Source organism: Pinus tabuliformis, chromosome 3_2 (assembly GCF_031772625.1).
Source record: "Pinus tabuliformis cultivar Carrire ecotype Pingquan chromosome 3_2, CPIR1, whole genome shotgun sequence".
Classification (NCBI taxonomy): domain Eukaryota; kingdom Viridiplantae; phylum Streptophyta; class Pinopsida; order Pinales; family Pinaceae; genus Pinus; species Pinus tabuliformis.
The window spans coordinates 622333048-622356658 of record NC_142302.1 but is presented as its reverse complement, the minus strand read 5'-3'; the positions used below and the strand labels follow the sequence as shown (position 1 = coordinate 622356658).

The following is a 23611-nucleotide window of genomic DNA, read 5'->3' as shown; positions in this document are numbered from 1 at the left end:
TCTATAACAAGGGTGGGGTAGGGAGATGATATTAGGGAAATATTAAGTTATTATTCTCTCTTCACAATGAGCGTGGTCTCTACTATCTCCTCCCTACGCCCACTCTCATATGTATCCTTATTTCCATTCAATTTGGTTTGTCTATTTGAAAACATTTATTTTGATTCTCACTCATTTAATGGTTCTCATTGAACAATTGCTTTATTAGTCGTCTCTTTTGGTGGAATTTTCTTCATGCAAATTTCTTAGTGGAAATGATATTTATTCACTCGATATCATTAATTTAGTTTTTATTTTTCTTCAAAATACGAAAAAACCTATCTTGGGCCTAATTTGTATTAGTACAATACCAAGAATTTGATGTGCAATTGCATCATTATGTATAAATAAAATGTGGTCACTTGAAATAACTCATTCATTGTTCATGAAGGCTTGAATCTATTACAATAATATACTCAATACGTCAGAGGCTTGAAGCCATTACAATAATATACTCAATACGAGTGCAACATGTCACTTGCAAAAATTGAAATTGGGTGGGGAGGATAAAAATCATTCCTACAAACCACCTAAGATAAACCAATTTGATATAAGCGAGATGATGCTTACTATAAGGGAGATGTGTAAGGTGCAATCTAACTATTCTACATTTTGTGTTTTTTTCTTTAATCGTAGTATAGCAATATTTTTTTGTGACTATGATTTTTGTTATTTAAAATGCATTTTTGAATGCATAAATTGATTGAGCACCACAAAACACCCCCAGAGACCTCATATTATTTAGATTTCATAGCTCAAACTATCGATTCTAGGAAATCCTATTGGATTTAGAGCAAAATTGATCAGAAAATATGCCTAGAAAAAGACCAAAACATACCAAAGTTAGAGTATGACGATGTGTAGTTCCTTTCATGCTTAACTAGAGTTGATACATGGTATCTTAAGAATTGGTATAAATCCATCTTAACTTTGGATCTATCATATGTCAAGAGAGATTAAAATTTACTGAAAGGTTTGCACCTTTAGGGAATTCATAGTAGTTAAAACATTTCAATGGTATGTTATTGTGTCGAGAGGCACATTCTACAACCCAACATGAGGGTGATGTGTAAGTATGTCTATACTCAATGTGGATTTGACATGTGTCCAATAATGTTGGTCTAGAAAATATTTACTCAAACAAATTAATGTATGCCTAAACAAACATGAAAATAACCATATAAATAAAAAACTCCAAAACTTAAAAGAGTCATACTGCCAACTTTGCATTACTACATAAACAATGTTGGTGTCAATTTTAATGTGTTAAGAATGTTGTAACCAGTTATAGACAAATTTCAGAGAGAACTAAATGGCACAAGCTTCATAATGAGAGGATTGAGCTTCAAGGAGAACTCAGATGGACTCAATACATGTTTAATATTTAGACAAGTTTCCACTCCACTATGATATGCAGGTTTGTTCGTTTTTCAACACATTCTAGACATTTTAGGGTTTCATTGATATGGCACGAACAATATTCCAAGATTGATGGTTTGGAACATCAAAGGTTTGGAATTACAAATGTTTAACCCATCTACTTTGAACCTATGAGCCAAGAGTTTCCATATGGATAGTTATAGCAACTTCTGTGTCGCCAATCACTTATTTTGACCATTCTCGTGTATACAATATATCATAGTTTAGAACTGGAATATAAATATAATTATAATTAAATATAGAATATTATGCATATAATAAATATATGGACTTAATTTGTAATCATATTAGTGCATATCATAGTGGTTGGACTTTATCCCTCACATATCATAGTGCTTGGACCAGTGAATCTCCACGATATACTCAACGATGCATATAAATATATATTGAAATTTTTGTTGATGCTTAATAGTTTGAATTGATTTAACATTTGGAGAACATATTTGAGGTTTGAAAATAGTATTCAATATATATCACTAGGAAACCAACGATCGACAAAGTGCCTAAACACCATGTTTGATTTCCTACTCAACCAAGATGTTTCTTCGTAGATTAGCTATATAAAAAATTAGAGATGCAGAACTTGAACCGAGTAAGGATATATTTATCATTTAGTGAAGTTGAATAATAAAGATTGATGTTATGTACGAGCATGTTGATCTGCCCTTGAAAGATTATAATGGTCATTAAGACTAGCCCATGCATTTAACATGGAAGAAGAAATGGTAGTGTTTCTTTCTCAACATGGAGAAGATTCATAAATAAAAACTTATGAAACTTTTGCATAGGGTTACGTGCATCTCTACTATAGTATAATAGACTTTACATGCTTAATTGTGGGTTTCTAATAATCTGCATATAATTGTAAGTATAATATGATTATTAAATATAATATTAAATTTGATATATTATAATATATATTAATATAGTAAGATAAAGAGATTTAATACAATATTACATTTAATTTGATACAGTATTATATTATATTATATAATAATTACTGACTAATATAACATATAACTATTATAATATTAGCCCCAAGGGATAGCTCAAATGGTCAAGTTCCTGTTGCTAAAGCACTTTCCCAGTTTGGAGGTCACGGGGTCAAATCTCCTCGACGCCCTCGGGGTTAGGCCTGTTAAGATTGGCCGATGAGCAGATCCCTTCGGGTGGATCTGCCCCGATATTTTCCTGTGGATGTAGCGGACACTCAGTGACCGTGAACCACAGCTTAAAAAAAAACTATTATAATATCATATTATATGAAACATAGTATTATAATATTAAACATAATATAAGGGATAGAGAAGGAGAAGAGAGAGCGGGGGAGAGGAAGAGGGAGGGAGAGAGACATAGATAGATATGCATAGAGAGTGTGTATGTTTGGGTGATGAGATATAGAGACAAAGAAGAAGATACATAGGGATATAGAGATATACATGGATGAGGGAGAGATAAATAGATATGGGGAGAGAGATCATGTGTGTTTGGAGGGGTGATATAAAGAGATAAAGAAGGAGATATGGAAGGATATAGATATATATGGCAGGGATAGAGAGAGGGAAGAAGAGAGAGATAAAGAGAGGGAGGGAGAGGCGAAGAGAGAGAGAGGGAGGAGGGGAGAGTTAGAGATGAGGCAGAGAAGGAGGGGGAGATACAATGTTATTCACTAAAAGATGCATTGATTTGAGTGTAGATGTTAATTCCTAATATTATTTGATTAATTGCACTAGATGCATTGATCTCAATGTAGTTGTTGATTTCTAATATTATTTGATTTCTTGCATTGCATGCATTGATTTCAGTTTAGATGTTGATTTCTAATCATATTTGTTTACTTGTTTTAGATGCATTTATTTCAGTGTAGATGTTAATTCCTAATCCTATTTGATTAATTGCACTAGATGCATTGATCTCAGTGTAGTTGTTGATTTCTAATCTTATTTTATTCGTTTCACTAGATGCATTGATTTTAGTGTAGCTCTTGATTTTTATTCTTATCTGATTGCTTACCCTAGATGCATTGATTTCACTATAGATGTTGATTTCTAATGCTATTTTAATGTTTGCACTAGATGCACTGATTTCAGCGTAGATGTTGACTTTTTATCTGATGTAACCAAATGCATTATGTACAATAATTTCAAATTAGATTAATAGTGTGCATTGATTTTAGTGTAAGCACAAAAGAAATTATTAGCAAAGTGCATTGATTCTTGTGTTATAGTAATTCAACCATAAATAAAAGACTTGAATTTTCATTTTAAATAAATGTTCACTTACTTGAAATGTGTACTTCTTGAAACTGTAAACTATTTGCAATTGAATACATTCTTATTATTCCCATTTTGCATCATTCAATATTGTTAGTCACTTTTCTTTCAAGTGAGGTAACAAAAAACAACTACCATTGAAACTTACTTGGAGTTTAACACTATATAAGTCACAACGATTGACTTTGGAGAAAGCTACTATTAACATTAGAGAGCATCATAGACAAAGTACAATGTTTACTACAATACCTCGACTTAAAAATTTCAATGGTCTATGATTTCAGCTGCCATTTTCATATGATCCATATGAAAAGATGGCAAAACTAACAAGTGTGACAATAAGAACAATAGAAGAAAATGTTGGCATTATGGCACAGGTTTGGAGCTATGACAGGTGTTGTCCTTGATGGCAACTCACTTTGGTGACAGATCTCAATTCAGGCTCTCAGAATGAAGGAAAAGATATATACGCAGGTTCACCTAGACGAAGATGTGTATATACGCGAGTTAGACGTTCTAAAGGCGCATATGCGTATACACGCACTTTCGCACAAGGAAAAGTGCGTACATGTTGGAGAACTTACTTTTGGTCCGTGGTATTTAGTCCTTGGTAATTGAACCTATGGTTTTGGGCCATGGTATCTCGTCAGAAGTGTTGATCCCAAGTATTGGGTCCATGGTATTGTTTTGTTATGGTTTTGGACCATGGTATTGTGAAAAGCCTAAGACTATAAAAGAGGAAGGAGATCATTTGGCAAAGTATGATCTGAATGATTGAATATCTGATAAAATTCTAGATCTAGAATATTAGTGATTAGGTTATGGTGCATATCTGGATCTAAATGAAGGAGGAACCTGAGCGCAAAGAGAAGGATAAGTTCTATTGATGGGTCATAATCTTAAGGCTTGAATATCTTTATATGATTTTGATCTGTTATATGTGGCGCATGCTTGATCTATGAATCTAGTAATCTGGGTTAATTAATGTTTGAATATTTGGAAGAGTGAATTATCCTTTATAGATTTGTATGCAGGTTCAGCGAAGCGAAGGCGCGTATACACGCTGGTTGGTGAATTAAAACTGCGTATACGCAGGTTGGTCCAAACACAAAAGCGTATGCACGCAGGTTTCTGGTTATTGAAGTAGCGTATATCTCTTGATTTGTGTTCTAGCTGCTTCTGTTTGTTGGTGCAGAGTTCTGGGTTCAGAAATTGGTGTGTGGTTTCTGTTACTGTGTTCTGGGTACATCAGTCAGAGAAGTATCTATTTGATTCAGTAGTAGTTGTTGAAAAGGAGATTGGTTGATTCTTGATGATTGATTGATGTTCATGGATCCAGTTTGAAAATTTATGAAACGTGGTCCCTAGAAGAAAGAGAAGGTTGAAGCCTTCTGCAGGTAGCAGCCTGCGTACTAGTACCACTGCTAGTACAAGAACCAAAGGGGGTTGTAGCTCCCTTCCAGAAGAAGCTGGAGAACGAGAGAGGGTTGTAGCTCTCTGCAGGTAGCAGCCTGCATACTGGTAAAGGACTGCACCAGTAGAGAATCATTGTAAAAAGAAGTTTCTAATTAAAAGAAGATAGAGACGAATTACAGCAGGTGGTTTTCACCCACATTGGGTTTCCACCTTATATCTTGTGTTCTTGTGTGTGATTGTCTTCAGCTCTGTTTTACTGTTTTTGGTTACTGTTTATTTGATTCTGATACACAGATTAATGATCAACATCTGTAAGATAAATTAAATTATAATTCTGCATTGTATACGCGGGTTTCCTTCTCTGTAGTTGCGTATATACGCGGTTTTATCTAACTGAAGTAGCGTATATGATCTGGGTTTGAAAAAGAAAATAATTGATTTAATAATACTGATTCACCCCCCCTCTTAGTATTATTTCCAACAATTGGAATCAGAGCAGGTCCTTCAGAAGAAGCTTGATCGCTTGAAGGAAGATCTATCATCATGAGAAACTACGAGAGAGAAGCATCAATCAAGCCACCAATTTTTTATGGGACCAACTTCGTCTATTGGAAGGTAAGAGTTACAGCCTATCTTCAATCTCTTGGTACAGAAGTCTGGGATATCATAGATACAGGGTACACTTTTCCTTCAGCAACTCCTACAGATCCGGCTGGTAAGAAGCAATATGAAACAAATGCAAAGGCTGTCAACACTCTATTAGGATGTCTATCTCAATCAGAATTCGTCAAGGTTATGCAGTATAAATCCGCAAAAGAAATATGGGACAAGATCGTTCTGAGCTATGAAGGAGATGAACAGGTAAAACGAGAAAAACTTCAAACCCTCAGAATTCAGTATGAAAATCTCAAAATGTACAATGATGAAAGTGTGGCTAACTATTTCTTACGTATAGATGAGATTGTTAATTGTATGAAAAACTTGGGTGAAGAAATAAAAGAGGCTGTTGTGGTTGAAAAGGTTCTAAGATCTTTGTCCCCTAAGTTTGAATCAAAAGTTTCTGCAATAGAAGAAAAGGAGAATCTACGGAACCTTACCATGTCACAGCTGCACGGAATTCTAACTGCTTACGAAATGAGGAAAGGAGGACCATCAGACAGAAGAGAAGCTGCATTCAAGGCTTCAGGCAAAGGAGATTACTATGAGTCAGGACATCTATCAGAAGAAGAGGAAGAATCAAATTTTGTCAAGAACCTTCAACGGGGTGCTAGAAGATTCAGAGGTAAGTTACCCTTCAAATGCTTTGCTTGTGGAAGAGTCGGTCACTATGCTGCAAAGTGTCCTCATAAAGACAAGCTTGATAAAGGTAAGGAACCTGTTAGATGGAACAAGAAACAGAATGTAAATAAGAAAAGCTACTACACTCATGAAGACAATGATGGACTTTCAAATAGTGATGAAGATGAACAAGGTAATAATTATAGACTTTTAATGGCCTTTGAAGATGATGATTTCATGGATGCTATAGATGAAGAAGGTCTGTATGAGGAAATTTCCAAACTCAAAATTTGTTTAGAAGAGAAAAATATGATTATTGATACTCTGCAATTCCAACTGGCTGAAAAGGAAAAACATCATGAAAAGTTGGAATGTGAAATTGTGGGTCTTAGAAAAGAGATTGAGAAAACAAAAGCGCTTAATCTTAGATTTGTTAAAGGATCTGAAACTCTAGATGAGATTATCAATGTGCAACGTTCTCCTCTAATCAAGATAGGTCTGGGATATAATGAAGAAGCATCTCAAGCGCAGAAACCATCCACCTCCAAAAGTTATCTTGATGCAACAAGGAGGAGTGAGCAAAGGCCTAATAGAAATCACCAGGTAAATCAGGGACAGTTTACCTCAAGAATGAACAAAGACTATCAGGTAAATCGGGGGAAATCTACTCTAAGGACAAACAGAAGCTACAACCAGCCTCAGGTAAAACCTTCTCAATTTGCCTCAAGAATGGATGTCAATAGAAACTACAATCAGGTGGCTGGTAGATTTGATAATCATAGGAGTTTCTTCAATGGCCAATGTTTCTCTTGTCATAACTTTGGCCACAAAGCAGCTCAATGTGTTGCCTATAAGACAATCATGACTAGAGAAGCTCAAAAACAAAGGAGTATGACTGGGATCGTGAAAAGAACCTACAATAACTTTTCTGCTCTTGAAAATGAAATAGAATGCTCTATTTGTAACAACTTCGGTCATGAAGATTCTGAATGCAGGAGCAGGTTTCTGCAGACAACTCAGAAGGAGCAACCCTCAAGTGTCAAACATGGAGAATGAAGGAACCACAACCAGAGAGATGTGGTATAGCTTTATATGCGGAAGGGCAAGAAAATCAATGGTACATCGACAGTGGCTGTTCGAAACATATGACGGGTGATAAAGAAAAACTTCAGTCATATAGTGCCTTAGAGAAGGAGAAGAAGGTCTCTTTTGGAAATGACACCCCTGCTCTCATAAAAGGTAAAGGTTCTGTTCAGTTGAAAGAAAAGGTCAAGGCTGGAAATGTGATGTATGTTGATGGCTTAAAGCATAATCTATTGAGTGTCAGTCAGATGTGCGATCAAGGAACTGAGGTAATCTTTCGATCAAATGGATGTAGTGTTCGTGATCTTGATACAGGAAAAACAGTGATCAAAGGCGTAAGAACTCCAAATAATTTATACATATTCAAAGAAGGACAACCTCAATGCTATCTAAGCAAGAATGATGAACACTGGCTATGGCACAGAAGATTGGGGCATCTTAGCTTCTCACAGATAAGGAAAGCATGCAAATACCAGGCAGTTCGTGGTCTTCCAGACATCAGAATTCCAGACAATACAATATGCAAATCGTGTCAGTTTGGTAAGCAAACCAGAACTAACTTCCCTGAGAAGGAAGGATCAGCTAGTAGGCCACTTGAACTTGTCCATACTGATGTATGTGGTCCATCTAGGAAAAGGTCACCTCGAGGAGAAGAATACTTTATATTATTCATTGACAACTTTTCCAGGATGTATTGGATAGGACTTATGAAGCACAAAGATGAAGCCTTTGAAAAGTTCAAATCATTCAAAGCCTTGGTGGAGAACGAATCAGATCAGAAAATCAAATGCCTCAAGTCTGATAGAGGTGGGGAGTTTACCTCGAATGAATTTTTCGATTTTTGTGAAGAACATGGAATAAGAATGGAATTCTCTACAGCTAGGACTCCTCAGCAAAATGGAGTAGTGGAAAGGATGAGCAGAACGGTTCAACAAATGGCTCGTGCTATGCTTGATGAGTCTGGAACTCCCACAACCTTCTGGGGTGAAGCCGCATTTGCTGTAGTTGTTATTCTCAACAAAACAAACGTCCGGGTGAACAACACTCAAATTCCTCATGAGCTCTGGTATGGTGTGACTCCTTCGATAAAATATTTCAAAATTTTTGGAAGAAAATGCTATATTAAAAACAATGATGAAAATCTTGGCAAGTTTGAACCTAGAGCAGATGAAGGCATTCTCCTTGGTTATTCTCCTCACAGCAAAGCATACAAATGTTACAATAAAAGGCTTGGAAGAATTGTCAACAGCATTGATGTAGTGGTGGATGAAGAAGAAAACACTCCCAAGCAGGTAAGATCTGAAGACTTTGAAGATGATGAGGACTATCCATCAACATCAAATCAGATTCATGATGAAGAAGAAACCCATGAGGCACCAGAGGAACAGATAAGGATAGAAGAAAAGACTCCATCCAGATATGTTCAGAAAAATCATCCAGAATCTCAAATTTTGGGGCAGAAGGAGGCAGGTATACAAACTAGAAGAACAATTGCAGAAGCCTCAAGCTATTTGGCATTGCTCTCCTCCACTGAACCACAAAATGTAAAAGAGGCATGCAAAGATGAATGCTGGGTCAAGGCAATGGATGAAGAACTTGAGCAGATCGAAAAGAATAACACTTGGGAGTTGGTTCCTAGACCAAAAGATAAGAATGTCATAGGGACAAAATGGATCTTCAAAAACAAGTTGAATGAAAATGGGGAAGTGATTAGAAACAAGGCTAGACTTGTTTGTAAAGGGTATGCTCAACAAGAAGGAATAGACTTTGAAGAAACTTTTGCTCCCGTTGCTAGACTTGAGGCCATCAGAATGTTCCTTGCTCTCTCTAGCTTTCAGAATTTCAAAGTATTTCAAATGGACGTGAAATCAGCCTTTCTGAATGGAGACTTAGAAGAAGAAGTGTACATTGAGCAACCAGATGGCTTCATCCTTGGGAATGATCCAAATCTTGTATGCAGACTGAAAAAGGCTCTCTATGGTCTTAAACAGGCTCCAAGGGCTTGGTACTATCATTTGGATAAATACCTTCATCAACAAGGTTTTTCAAAAGGATCAGCAGATAGCAATCTTTATATAAAAATTGAAAATGACAAATTGCTAATACTTGTTGTGTATGTAGATGATATTATCTTTGGCAGCAATGAAGAAGCTATGAGTCAAAACTTTGCCTTGGTGATGCAGAAAGAATTCGAAATGTCATTGCTTGTAGAGCTGACGTATTTTCTTGGTCTACAAATCCAAAAAAATGAAGGCGGTATCTTTTTATCTCAAACCCAGTACCTCAAGTAGATCTTGAAGAAATATGGCATGGAAGATTTGAAACCAGTATGTACCCATATGGTTACAGGATGCAGCCTCAGTGCAAATGATGAATCAGCAGCAGTGCATCAACCAACCTATAGATCCATGATTGGAAGTCTACTTTATTTGACAGGTACCCGACCAGACATCATGCATGCAGTGGGAATAGTTGGAAGATTTCAGGCAAATCCTAAGGAAACTCATCTTCAAGCAGTGAAGAGAATTTTCAAGTATCTTCAAGGAACTCAAAACTATGGCCTATGGTATCCAAGAGATACAGATCTCACTCTTCATGCTTATACAGATGCAGATTGGGCTAGAAGCGTGGATGACAGAAAAAGCACAAGTGGTGGTGCATTCTTTATGGGTTCCAGATTAGTATCTTGGTTTAGCAAGAAACAGAGTTCGATTGCTCTATCTACAGCTGAAGCAGAATATGTGGCTGCCGCATCTTGTTGCACACAACTCCTTTGGATGATGCAAACTTTGCAGGATTTTCAAATCACTTGTACTCCACCTATCTCCATCTTATGTGACAATACAAGTGTTATCAGTATCTCAAAGAATCCTATCATGCATTCAAAGACTAAGCACATACCGATCAAGTATCATTTTCTCCGGGAACAAGTGTTGGAACAAAAGGTAAAATTGGAGTATGTTCCCTCTAAGGAACAAGTTGCTGATATTCTCACCAAACCACTGCCCAAGGAAACTTTTGAATACCTCAGGCAGAAGCTGGGAGTAGTTGATGCATCATCTCGCTGTTGAAACTTGTCTGTTTCAGAGAAAAATGGGTGTACGCGAGTTTCCTAAGGAGGATCCGCGTACATACGCCGTTCATGCAGAGACAGTCGCGTATATGGTAGTTTGAAAGAAATCAGTGGGGACAAACTCTGGTTGAAGGAAGTCTGATATGGGTTTGACAGAGACCATCTGGTACAGGTTCAGGGGGAGCAGATAAAAATTCTAATAAAGCATTGTTGGCATTTCATTAGAAGCCCTTGGTTCAAGATTCACAGTTGTTATTGATCTCAGGTGGAACAAATGCAGAGGGAGAACAGAAGGAAAACATGGTTGCTAATCTGAATAGTGATTGACAGATGCTGCTGATATCAGTTATTGGTGACTTTCATAAGTCTTGCTCTAGATATTTCGTCTCTATATCTCTATATCTCTATGTCATGTATCTCTTTTATGGTGTCAAGGTCATGTAACGGCTTATTTTGGTTTCCCCACTATGCCTGGGATGAATGATGTAATGTACTTGGTTGTCATATGTAAATTTCTGATGTATCCCCACTTGGTTGGGTAGATGATCCCCACTTGTTTGGGTGATGAATGTATGTATAGAGTCTTTTGGTGATAGGAATGTCTGTTATGATGTATAAGTCATGGTTCTTTTTGAAGAACATCTTTTTGCAGGTCTTGCCTACAGTCAGGGGAGCATGGTCAGCACAGCAGAGCAGAGATTTTAGCATGTACTCAAGGGGAGCACAACCCTTTGCCCTTGATGACAAAGGGGGAGAATGACTTTGAGGATCTTGGGGTTGCCATCAAGTCCAAAGGGGGAGATTGTTGGCATTATGGCATAGGTTTGGAGCTATGGCACAGGTGTTGTCCTTGATGGCAACTCACTTTGGTGACAGATCTCAATTCAGGCTCTCAGAATGAAGGAAAAAATATATACGCAGGTTCACCTAGATGAAGATGCATATATACGCGGGTTAGACGTTCCAAAGGCGCGTATGCGTATACACGCACTTTCACGCAAGGAAAAGCGCGTACATGTTGGAGAACTTACTTTTGGTCCGTGGTATTTAGTCCTTGGTAATTGAACCTATAGTTTTGGGCCATGGTATCTCGTCAGAAGTGTTGATCCCAAGTATTAGGTCCATGGTATTGTTTTGTTATGGTTTTGGATCGTGGTATTGTGAAAAGCCTAAGACTATAAAAGAGGAAGGAGATCATTTGGCAAAGTATGATCTGAATGATTGAATATCTGATAAAATGCTAGATCTGGAATATTAGTGATTGGGTTATGGTGCAGATCTGGATCTGAACGAAGGAGGAACCTGAGTGCCAAGAGAAGGATAAGTTCTATTTATGGGTCATAATCTTAAGGCTTGATTATCTTTATATGATTTTGATCTGTTATATGTGGCACATGCTTGATCTATGAATCTGGTAATCTGGGTTAATTAATGTCTGAATATTTGGAAGAGTGAATTATCCTTTATAGATCTATACGGAGGTTCAGTGAAGCGAAGGCGCGTATACACGCTGGTTCGATGAATTAAAACTGCGTATACGCAGGTTGGTCCAAACACAAAAGCATATGCATGCAGGTTTCTGGTTATTGAAGTAGCGTACATCCTTGATTTGTGTTCCAGCTGCTTCTGTTTATTGGTGCAGAGTTCTGGGTTCAGAAATTGGTGTGTGGTTTCAGTTACTGTGTTCTGGGTACAACAGTCAGAGAAGTATCTATTCGATTCAGTAGTAGTTGTTGAAAAGGAGATTGGTTGATTCTTGATGATTGATTAATGTTCATGGATCCAGTTTGAAAATTTATGAAACATGGTCCCTAGAAGAAAGAGAAGGTTGAAGCCTTCTGCAGGTAGCAACCTGCGTACTAGTACCACTGCTAGTACAAGAACCAAAGGGGGTTGTAGCTCCCTTCCAAAAGAAGTTGGAGAACGAGAGAGGGTTGTAGCTCTCTGCAGGTAGCAGCCTGCGTACTGGTAAAGGACCGCACCAGTACAGAATCATTGTAAAAAGGAGTTTCTAATTAAAAGAAGATAGAGACAAATTGCAGCAGATGGTTTTCACCCACATTGGGTTTCCACCTTATATCTTGTGTTCTTGTGTGTGATTGTCTTCAGCTCTGTTTTACTGTTTCTAGTTACTGTTTATTTGATTCCGATACACAGATGAATGATCAACATTTGAAAGATAAATTAAATTATAAGTCTGCATTGTATACGCGGGTTTCCTTCTCTGTAGTTGGGTATATACGCGGTTTTATCTAATTGAAGTAGCGTATATGATCTAGGTTTGAAAAAGAAAATAATTGATTTAATAATACTGATTCACCCCCCCCCCCCCCCTCAGTATTATTTCCAACAGAAAATAGTTTGAAATTGATCACAATTAAGACTATTTGTAATTGGCTACATTCTTATTATTCACATTTTTTATCATTCAACACTGTTACATAGTCACTCCTCATTCAAAAATTTAATTTCATCATTTCTCATCATTAAAGTTATTAACAACCTCTATCATCTCAGCAAATTGAGGTAATTTAAAACTAAAATGATCATAATAATTTAAGACGTATTTAGCACATTTAAAATGATGAAAATAATTAGATGTTCAACAAATTTTTCGTGGCTACACACGGCATAAACCAGCCTAGATTTGTCTAACACCGGATCTATCATGTGCCGAGAGGGATCACATCTCTTAAGGTGCAAACCCTCTTTTTGGAGTGTAGAATTTGAGGAAAGGTTTACACCTCGAGAGATTTGATACCTCTCGATGCATGATAAATTTGATGGATCTAAACTACTACAACATGAGGAAGATTTGTAATTATTTTTTATCTTAATATAATTTATTGACATGTCACATATTAAGAACCAACATAAATCCATACTAAATTTAAAACTTTCATACATTAGAATATCAAAATTTCAAACAAAAAAAATTTGCACCATTAAAAATTTAATCCCTCTCAATACATAATAAATCTAAAATAAATATCTATATGCTAATCTTACCTTAAACTTTCTTAAAATCATATCTTACTTCTACCTCGATCTTTCTTAACCTTTCTTAAAGAAAACCACCTACCTTCTCATTTTTCAAATGGAGTTCTTTCAGAGAGGTAATAGTTTTGATATATTATTGTATCCCTCAAAAAGAAAGAAAAAAGAAGAAGAAGAAATACGGATATGCGAATATATAGAGTCATTAACCGGATTAGAGTATGTATATAATGTTGAGTTTTTATTGCCGTGGGAAAAGACACGCGGAAGAAAATTTATATGTATAGATAAAAAATTGTGGCAGTGCCAAATGGCAATGCATTGGGAAATAGAAGTATAGAGTGACAAAATAAGAAGAGTGTTCACTTTCATAACGTGCATCAGTGGTCTAGTGGTAGAATAGTACCCTGCCACGGTACAGACCCGGGTTCGATTCCCGGCTGATGCAGCTTAAGAGTTTTTCTTTGCTCTTTCGGATTACTCGGTTCCGATTCATGGCTGGTTCAGCTAAATATCTTCTTCTCCTTTTTCTTAAGTATCGGGTTCGATTCCCGGCTGGTGCACCTAATACCTTGTTTTCTTTTTTCGATGTAGGTTTTGGGCTTGATCTAAAGCTCTGTTTGTGTTTTTTTGGCTCTGAAAACAGTTTTGATACCTAAGAATCAAGGGACTAAATGCGTTCATGTCGTTGTAGGTGGTCAGTATTCCCGCCTGTCACGCGGTCTTTATCTGTTGAAGGTTTAATTGCATACCTTTTGAAAGAGGCCTCTCATATCGTAGTTTCAGATTCGATCTAAATTGCTAAATTGCTGCATTTCAGTATGTCTTTTTGGTTATTGCGCGGATGACCCGGGTTCGATCTCCGGCAACGGCGACCTTTTCCCGGCGATGTACGTTTTGAAGGTTTTTATACATTTCTTTTGAAAGAGGACCGTGCATTCTCATATTATATCTCAGTAGCCGAGCTTCAGCTTCACCCCAAGAACGTTAAATTGCTTCATTTCATCGTATGTTTTTCTTGGTTATCGACGCATACTTGTGAATTTGCTCATTCTAAACTCGCCTGTCACGCGGCTGACCCGGGTCTGATACCGGCAATGACCTAATTTGTTTTCACCATGCGATCTGCTCTTTTTAGTCGATGGCAGCAATCAATTTCAAATTATTTTTCTGTTTTGACGAATGGATGATCACTCCACTCATCAATTCGCTCTGGCTTCTGCTCCTGTTTACAAACAGATTCCCTCTCCAATAACTATAAAGTGAAGATGTTCCTCTGAGCAAATCGCCCTAGGAATAACGGGACATGAAAAAACCTGTATGTTTCTGTGACCAAATCGCTCTAAGGCATGACATGACACCAAAAAACCTGTAGCATCTAAACTTGCAAAACCATACATCTATGGAATCAATTTTACCAGAAAATAGTCATCCCTTTCCAAATTTTGAATCCCTAACGCATTGTTCAGGACAGTTAAATGGTTTGATTTATTTCTTAATCATAATCCACGATAATTTGTTTATTGAATTGAGCTTGTTATTTTCATGATTATTATTATGGTTTTTCAATATTAAAACATTTTATCCAAGTTCATTTTCTCATCTTTGTGGAGTTTATGCTAGAGATATAGAAGATAAATGAGATTAAAAGCGTAGTAATTTTTTTTAGCTAAGGACAAGAGCCCTGGTCTAGATGGGTGGATAATCAATTTTTTCTTGTTTTTTTATTGACTTGATTGGGAATTACATCTTACAGGTTGTGGAGGAGGTTAGAATTCCAAGTGTTTGGGGCTATTAATGCTATGTTCATATCTCTAATTCCTAAATGTTCTGAACCCCTCACTTTCAACGTAGATACCTATTTGTAACCTTATTTATATGACTATTGTTAAGGTCCTATTTGATAGATTGAAAAGTTTTCTCTCTTCCTTTTTATCTCCTGAAAATTTTGGATTTCTTACAAGTTGCCTGATTCATGAAGCCATTGGGGTGGCTCAAGAGGCTTTGCACTCCATTAAGACCAAAAAACTTAGTGCTCTAATCCTAAAAATGGCCCTGGTCAAAGCTTACGATGTAGTGAATTGGAGTTTCCTTAGGCTCCTCCCCTTTCATATTGGTCTGGATATAAAGGTTACCAATTGGATCATGAGGTGCATAACATCTACCAACTTCTCAGTGATTTTCAATGGATCCCCTTCAGGGTTTTTTTCTTGTTCAAGAGGCTTGAGACAAGGGTGTCCCTTATCTCCCCTTTTATTCCTTCTTATCATAGAGGGCCTAAGTTTGATGAGCAGCAAGGCTAAAAGTGATGGACTTATAGAGGGGGTTAAAGTGATGGCTGATGTTTTAATGTTTTGGTGACGACTCTATATTTTAATGGTCTCATCTTCACTATATTTTCTCATCCTTTTGCTCTGTGTCTGGTATGCAGGTTAGCAACTTAAAATCCTCCTTTCTTCAAAATAATATCTTAGATCAAACCATTGACTCAATAGTCTTTATTCTTCCATACAAGGTGGTCCCTATTGATCATGGTATTTCTTACCTAGGCTACCAGATTAGGCCTAAGTGCTACTTTGTGGAAGACTGGTCCTACCTTATTAAGCGGATTGAATGCAAAATCAATAATTGGTGTTATAGGTGGCTCTCCTTGGGTGGTAGTATGAATTTGGTTAAGTTTTTTCTAGAGAGCATACTAGTATACTCGCTAACCCTCTCCAAGATTCCCAAATCCTCCATAAGGAAGATTTGTCATTGCATGTTCAATTTTCTCTAGATTGCCAAGAAGGATCATGCAGGCTTTCATTTGGCTAAATGGGACATGCTCTCTCAACCCAAAAGCTTTCGCAGTTGGGATTTCAAAAATTTCCTTTGGTTTGGTCAAGCCTTGGCTATGAAGAGCTTTTGGAGGGCCATCTCAGGTTCAAGTATCTGGAGCCGCATTCTTAAATAAATACCTCCACAACAGGGAAATTTCAGAGTGGCTAAGGACTTATAAACAACATAAATATTCATTTGGGTCAATTACTTGTAGAGGCCTGGTGGAGGATTTTCCTTCCATGTTAAATTGGATTGCCTGTAAGGTGGGCAATGATCATCAGGTTATCCTAGGGAAGGATCCCTTTATAGGGAGTAACAATTTCTATCATTTATCTATAAATCTTATCTCTTGTCTTCATGGGTAGGGTGTATTTAGGCTATATCATGCCTCCTTACCTAGTTCCCCAGTTGCTTCCCTTGGTTGTTGGAAAAGCTCTTTTGACTTGGGTTTACAAGGATCCATGACTATTGAATGGGATTATTTTCTTAATAATCTTGTATCCAGTGGTCTTTTCTTAAAACATTAGGAGGACTCCATTTTATGGAGCTAGAATACCTCATGATCTAGGTGGCTCCAGGGACACACACAGGGCAATGAGGGCTTATGAAAGCTCGAAAATCAAAGTGATCAGAATGCTTTCAAACCAGGACCAGAGTGTACATCTTGCCATCCTGATCGCAACGATGTGAACGATTCGTCAATCCAAGCTCGTATGAGGGAGAACGAGCTAGTCAAAGTTTTGGTCAAAGTTGGACTATGGGCCAGGTTTAAGTGTCTTACAATTTGACTGACCCTGGGGCATGAAACCTAGCTCCCGAAAGCGGGTGAATTTGTTGGATCGTTAATTTGTCTAATATCCCCTATATTAGACAAATCTAAAAAATGTATTATATATATATATATATGTGTGTGTGTGTGTGTGTGTGTGTGTGTGTGTGTGAGGTGGCGGGCCACCACCTCTGCCACCCCCAAACTATATTACAAATTATAAAGGGCCAACGGGCCATGACCCCCGCCAGCCCAACCGCATCACATAACCAAAGGAGCTGACCGGCCATGACTCCCGTCGGTCCAACCAACATCAAACAACACTAATGTATGAGGTAGCTGGGCCACCTCCGTGGACCTAGCCCACACCCCCAAACCACCATACTAGTTGTTAAGCAAGGTCAGTGGGGATTGAACTACCGGCCCACGTGGACCGGCCCCCACCGGGCGGCCCCATATGGTGGCATACACCAACCACCAACCCGCATTCAATACAACACAAAACCCCATGTAAAACAAACACACCACCATTTAAATAGCGCCCACTCCATTCCAAAACAGCGCGCCATATCACATCGGAGGTTAAGGGGCAGGCCGCCCAATGCGGACCCGACCCCTAAAACAAAGATTAATGCAGTTTTTTCAAAACAATATGGCTGTTAATATGGAGGGGTCGGGATTTAACCACCCAACCTCCTCCTTATAATTTGGAGTTCTTTACCAATCCGCCAACGATACACATTGTAATATTTACCCACCAAAAACATTATATACACCCTCATTTGCTCAGTGCACGGAGGCCAAGGCGTGACACGAAAATTGAGATATAATATTTTTTAATTGTTTCGCAGGTGAAACCATGATTCTATAAAAACACAGGTGGAACCATGATTGAGCCAAATTCTCAAGAGGGCGAAATTTTTCCAATGTCCAAATTGGACAAATTTTATGTTGATCTTACACCTCTCAATGACACGAACCTAATGGCACAGTCAGAATTTCGATCTGAGTAGCAGATTTTCAGACGACCCGGAGGAGGGAACCTTTGAGGAATCTAGGGGGAATCTAAAAGATTCCTTAAGCCCCAGATTTTCACTTTCTCAGAATTCAGAGTTTGACAGTTGATTTTACCCTATTCGATGCCACAAATTCGATGGTGCATTCAGATTTTCCATTTGAGCATTTCATTTTTCAGCCACTTTTCAAAGTGGAGTGCAGGTGTCAGCATTCATGTGCTAGCGATGATTTCCATGCGATTCAACGCTGCGATATTGATGGCACGACCAACTTCAACAGTTAGACATCCTTTTCTTGAGATGGCCCCAGGATGTGAGGTATATGCAGTGTGTTCATGTACTTCATTTCGCTATGAGATGCATTGTGCTGCATAGATCCCTGTTTGATGTTTGATGTGGGATCTTGTTTTCTTACATGTTTCATGATTCCTGCTTGATGTGATGCGGAATCATCTGTGGGATGTACTTGTTGTCATGATTCGTCATGTTTTATTTGAGATCCCTTTGTTGTTATGTTGATGGGATACTTATGTGTCGCCATGTATGTTTGCATTGAGATCCCTTTTATGCCATGTTGGTGGGATGCTCATTATCATCATGCATGAGTTTATGTCATACTTATAGGAGTCCTTTTTTGACTGAGAGTTCTTGTAGTGGAACATCTCTTGGAGCCACTCCTGCGTGAGGGCATTTTCCTTGTATGATAGCGACGTCACCACTTATGTACATCATCACTATTGACAACACTTAATGCAGCAGCCTACACCATCTTGACACCGGGGCCCGGAAACGTAGTCCCTCTTGGACGAACTCCATTATCAGCGTCTTGAGTTTTATGTTGCTAATGATTGCCATGTCCCTTCTTCTTTACAGTATGCATATATGTTCAATTATGTTATTTTAAATGCAATTCGAATCACATCACGAAAGTAAAAGATCTTGGTTAAATCCGGGATTAAGTCAACTTGGATCACCTCATCTGGTCAGGGCTCAACCAACCTGGCCTATAATTCTATCTCTTCTTCATCACTTAATCACAAGAACATTCGGTCGCATAGGAAAATATGGAAATGGTCTATACTGCCTAAACTCAGATGCTTTGTATGGTTATTATTAAATAATTGCATCCTCACTTGGGACATCCTATTACACAGGGGCTTCTCTAGTCCGGACCTATGTTGCTTATGCTTGAGAGGACTAGAATGTGTTGATCACCTCTTTTTCCAGTATGATTTTTCTGGGACTTTATCGAATGGAATTCTTGCATCTCTTAACATTATGGACAATGGTCTCATCTCATCCCTTGAGTCTTGTCTTCATTGGTGGGATCTCAAGATGGGTAATTTCAAATCATTACTTGCTTTTTTAGCTTGGGGTATTTGGAAGGTGAGAAATAAACACATTGTTGAGGATTGACCTATCAATCCACTTTGCATACATGCTCAGATCATGGGTTTTTCAAGGATTATTTGAGACCTTATAAGCCCAAGTTGGTCCGACCTTCTTGTTACCTGTTCAGCCCTCTCTCATGTCATGTTGGATTTTTTGATGGAGCCTCTCAAGATGGCATTTGCGGTGGGGGGAGTTCATTTACTTACTCAGGGGGATCTTTCCCATCATATTTGGGTGAACTTGAGAACTAGCTCCAATACCAAGGAAGAAATCACAGCTTGTTGGGTGCTTTATTTTTTTCTTCTCACATTAATGTTGATTCCTTACAATTCTATGGTGATTTCATATGCTTCATTGATTAGATATAAGGGAGAAGCAACATACAGGTTCTAAATTTGATCCCTTGGTAGGAAAAAATTACTATACTAATGGAAAATTTAATTTTCCTCTCCTTTCAACATATTCATAGGTAATGGAACCTCCAAGTATTCTTTCTTTCTAAGAAAACTCCCAATGAGGAAGAAGGCTTTATCTATTTTAAAGTAAGACAGGGCAATCATTCTCTGTGTTGTGGGAGAATCCACATTTCAATTGGTCATCAACTGTCATTGGCGTAGTACAGGATACTGAATGTTCTCTTCAACAGGCCTTTGTTCAAAATTATGCTAGCAATCACAGGCAACTTGGAGGCTAACTATTTTTTTTGTCAACATACTAGAAGCTTTCTCTAGGATTATTCCGAAAGAAATTTTTTGAAGACTGTTGAATTTTGTCTATCTAATATTCCATTTTTTGTGAATGTTGTGTGGATGTTGTTATAAAGGACTCAATATGTAAATCTTATATGTCTATATTTTATCTTTTTGTACACATGGGCGGTGTGTAGGGACGTAAAAAGTAATGTATTGGTACATGTAACTGGCTATGTACTTTTTTTTTTATTTAGTAGAAAAGGACAACATTTCCCTCTGGAAAAAAAGAGATGTAGAAGATAACAAAGAAAAAATGCTACATGTTGTGATGATAGATTGTACAATTAACTCAGGCCATATTATTAAAAGAATAGAGTTCAATGAATTGTGGAGTATGGAATTTATATTGCCCTATAACCTAGTAGAGAGCTTCTATATTAGTAAATATGTATTAATAGAGGGTTATCAATACCAATGTGAGAGCTTGATGAGGGAATTTTTAGATAACTATATTGGCCAACACAACTAAAAGTACTGGTGTTTCAAATTTCTCATTAATAATTTAACTCATGCTTAGATAATGTAATTTTTTAATCATATATACCATTAACTTATTGTTTTCTAATAAGTTATTTTATTTAATAAATTGTAGTTTTATTTTATGTTTGGGCACCCGAGTCAATATTTTATATCTAGTTAGTATCTTTATACACAACATTTTTCATTATATAAGATAAGGAATTGAATAATTATCTTTAAATGTTTACCATGCTTACATGTATTTCTTAAATATATGTTTTTCTTAATTGGTGTTCAAGTGTTGGTTTGATTGAAGTCTTGTCAATGTTGTTATTTAACAAGATTGGTTTAAAACCTAATATGGTGTCAAAGAATGAGTGATATTCTTACTAAAATCAAATCAAATAGTTGTTAAGTTTTCAAAGTTTTGATGCAACCCCTTTCTTAAAGGAAGGTTATCATTGTAAAGATTGAACTTTTCCAAGGTTTAGATAAATTGCAAGGGCCAAATTATGGCTCTTGGAAAATCCATTTGGAGTCATTATTCAAAAGTCAATGGTTGTATTACATAATGAAATAAAATCCTCCATGTGAGACACACATACACACATGATAGAAATTTTTATGCATAATAATACAAGGAAATGATATGTGACATTATTGCTATCCAGGAGAAGACAAATTGAAATAATGTTGTGTAGAGGAAAGTGGCCTTGTGAAATTGTGCAACAACTTTGAGTTGCTCTACACCAACAATACCTCCCTCATCGACCATCTTGAAATAAAATTATGGATTCTCATGTTTGGTGCCTTTTGTAGTGTTTAAGTACATTTGCCTTAGTGCAATCGAATTCACATTAACATCACACTGCTAGAGGAAAAAATAAAGAGAATCCCAACTACATTAATATGCTTCTCAATGATCTCACACCTGAATATGAAAAAATTATACTCAATATTCATTAGACTCATCCAATCATCAAGTTTCCTATATACTCTACATTTGAATGGTTGTGTTAACAAACCCCAACAATTCTTAAAAACTTTAACAAACTTGTTCTTTCAATCAAACTCATACAATGAAAGACTCCAGTGACCCACATCATAAAGATGAAAACACAAACAAAATTTCACAAAAGATACTTACCTATGAGTACCATGACAAACAAAGACATGAAAAGAAGAATTTCCAAACCAAAATTCAAAATCTAAAAAAGAACCATGTTAGAAAAATGGGAGGTGAAACAAAGAATCATGCCACCTAACATGCTCCATCACATTCCAAAGCCATTTCAGAATGACACGTTGATTATGGAGCAAACTAATATATGACACAACATAAAGGTATGCTTTCTAATTATTTTTCTATACATCAAGGAGAAAAGATTTCTATATACAGTGACTCAATACTCAAAAAAAAAAAACAGTAATGGTCCAAGGGATCAAAAATATGCTCAAAAATCAAAAGTGCTCAAAATCTTCTGAAACCAATGCCAAATCATAGAGCTTATCATTCAGATTCTAACAATGCTTGAATTGCCTCAATCTGACACCATATGTGAAATTTATCACGCTCTGAAGTTTTTGGAAAATAACTAAAAATTCAACTTGCAGGGTTGACAACACAGCTGACTGGGCAATATGTACGATGATGTGGCGCTAATGTTAGCAGGTGACTATGCAAGTACGACAATCAAACGGGCCAATCTTGTGCTGACACGTAGCATGATCGTACTGGGTGGTGGGCGAGTTTTGAATGGTCGTTGTGTTTATGGTTGGGCCAACCACAAGACACCACGTGGCCCTATGGGAGGTTGTCATGTGGCATATGTTCATTGGTCAAATTTTTTGTTAATTGACCAACCGACCTCGGTGGGGTTTGACCCCATGACCTTCGTCTACACAATCGAACGACTTACTAACACACCACACAATGTGACTTTTTATATAATGTGGGGAAATTATATTATTGTAACATGGTTTAACAGTTTGGGGCAGGGTGGGGAGGGTTGTCAGTGGGCTCGCCCAACCAGCCCAACCTGTGGTCTTATGTTACACCATATAACCATGCGATGAGGCGGAGGGGGAAGGGAGTTGGCCCCCATCTCCCAGTCCCATTAATACAATGGAAACCATTAGTGTATGGTATGAAGGGGCAGGGCGTGTAGCACCTTTCTTGTGCCCCAACCAACGGTCATATTAGTTTGCACACAACTAGGAGCGAAGGGGCCTGTGGGCGCGTGACCTCTGGGTCACACCCATGGTCATTTGTATGCCATGTGACCGACATAATGGGTGGAAGTAAGAGGCGCAGTGCCCAATTAACCATCTAACATTTTGCACCATTTGCAGTGGAATTTTTTCCATTCCCGCGCTAGTTTGTCGCCTCACAGAACTGCCAAAGGAAGAATTCTTTGTCAATTTTGACAGAAGGGTAATTTTGTAGGAGAGTGAGTAGAGAAATGAAAGATGCCTAACTTGGCCATTTTTCAGCCTTTTTTAGCACAAGAAGAGCCTACACAAGGGTTTTTAGGTGTACACAATGACAACATTATTTTTGTGATTTGAGCATTGTATGTTAACGTAATTGACATTTTGAGCTTATAATTTAAAGGGACAACATTGGAAGTTGGACCCGAAGATGTAGCCCATGAGGGGTGAGCTCCATCATCAAATTTTTATTTTGTGATGTTGCATGTTGTCTATATTCCTCTGTTTATATCTGCAAAATTTAACTAAGCTTACTAAATTTATGTGTTTTTTCAATTTTGATCCATACAAGACATAAACTAGCTTGCAATTTT

General features: G+C 37.4%; 1 non-coding gene across 1 annotated transcript; it reads left to right on the top strand.

Moving 5' to 3' along the window:
* Nucleotides 1–13976: 13976 nt before the first annotated feature.
* Nucleotides 13977–14047, top strand: TRNAG-GCC (transfer RNA glycine (anticodon GCC)). Its single transcript has one exon. It is a non-coding gene; the product is annotated as a tRNA-Gly (tRNA).
* Nucleotides 14048–23611: the final 9564 nt, after the last annotated feature.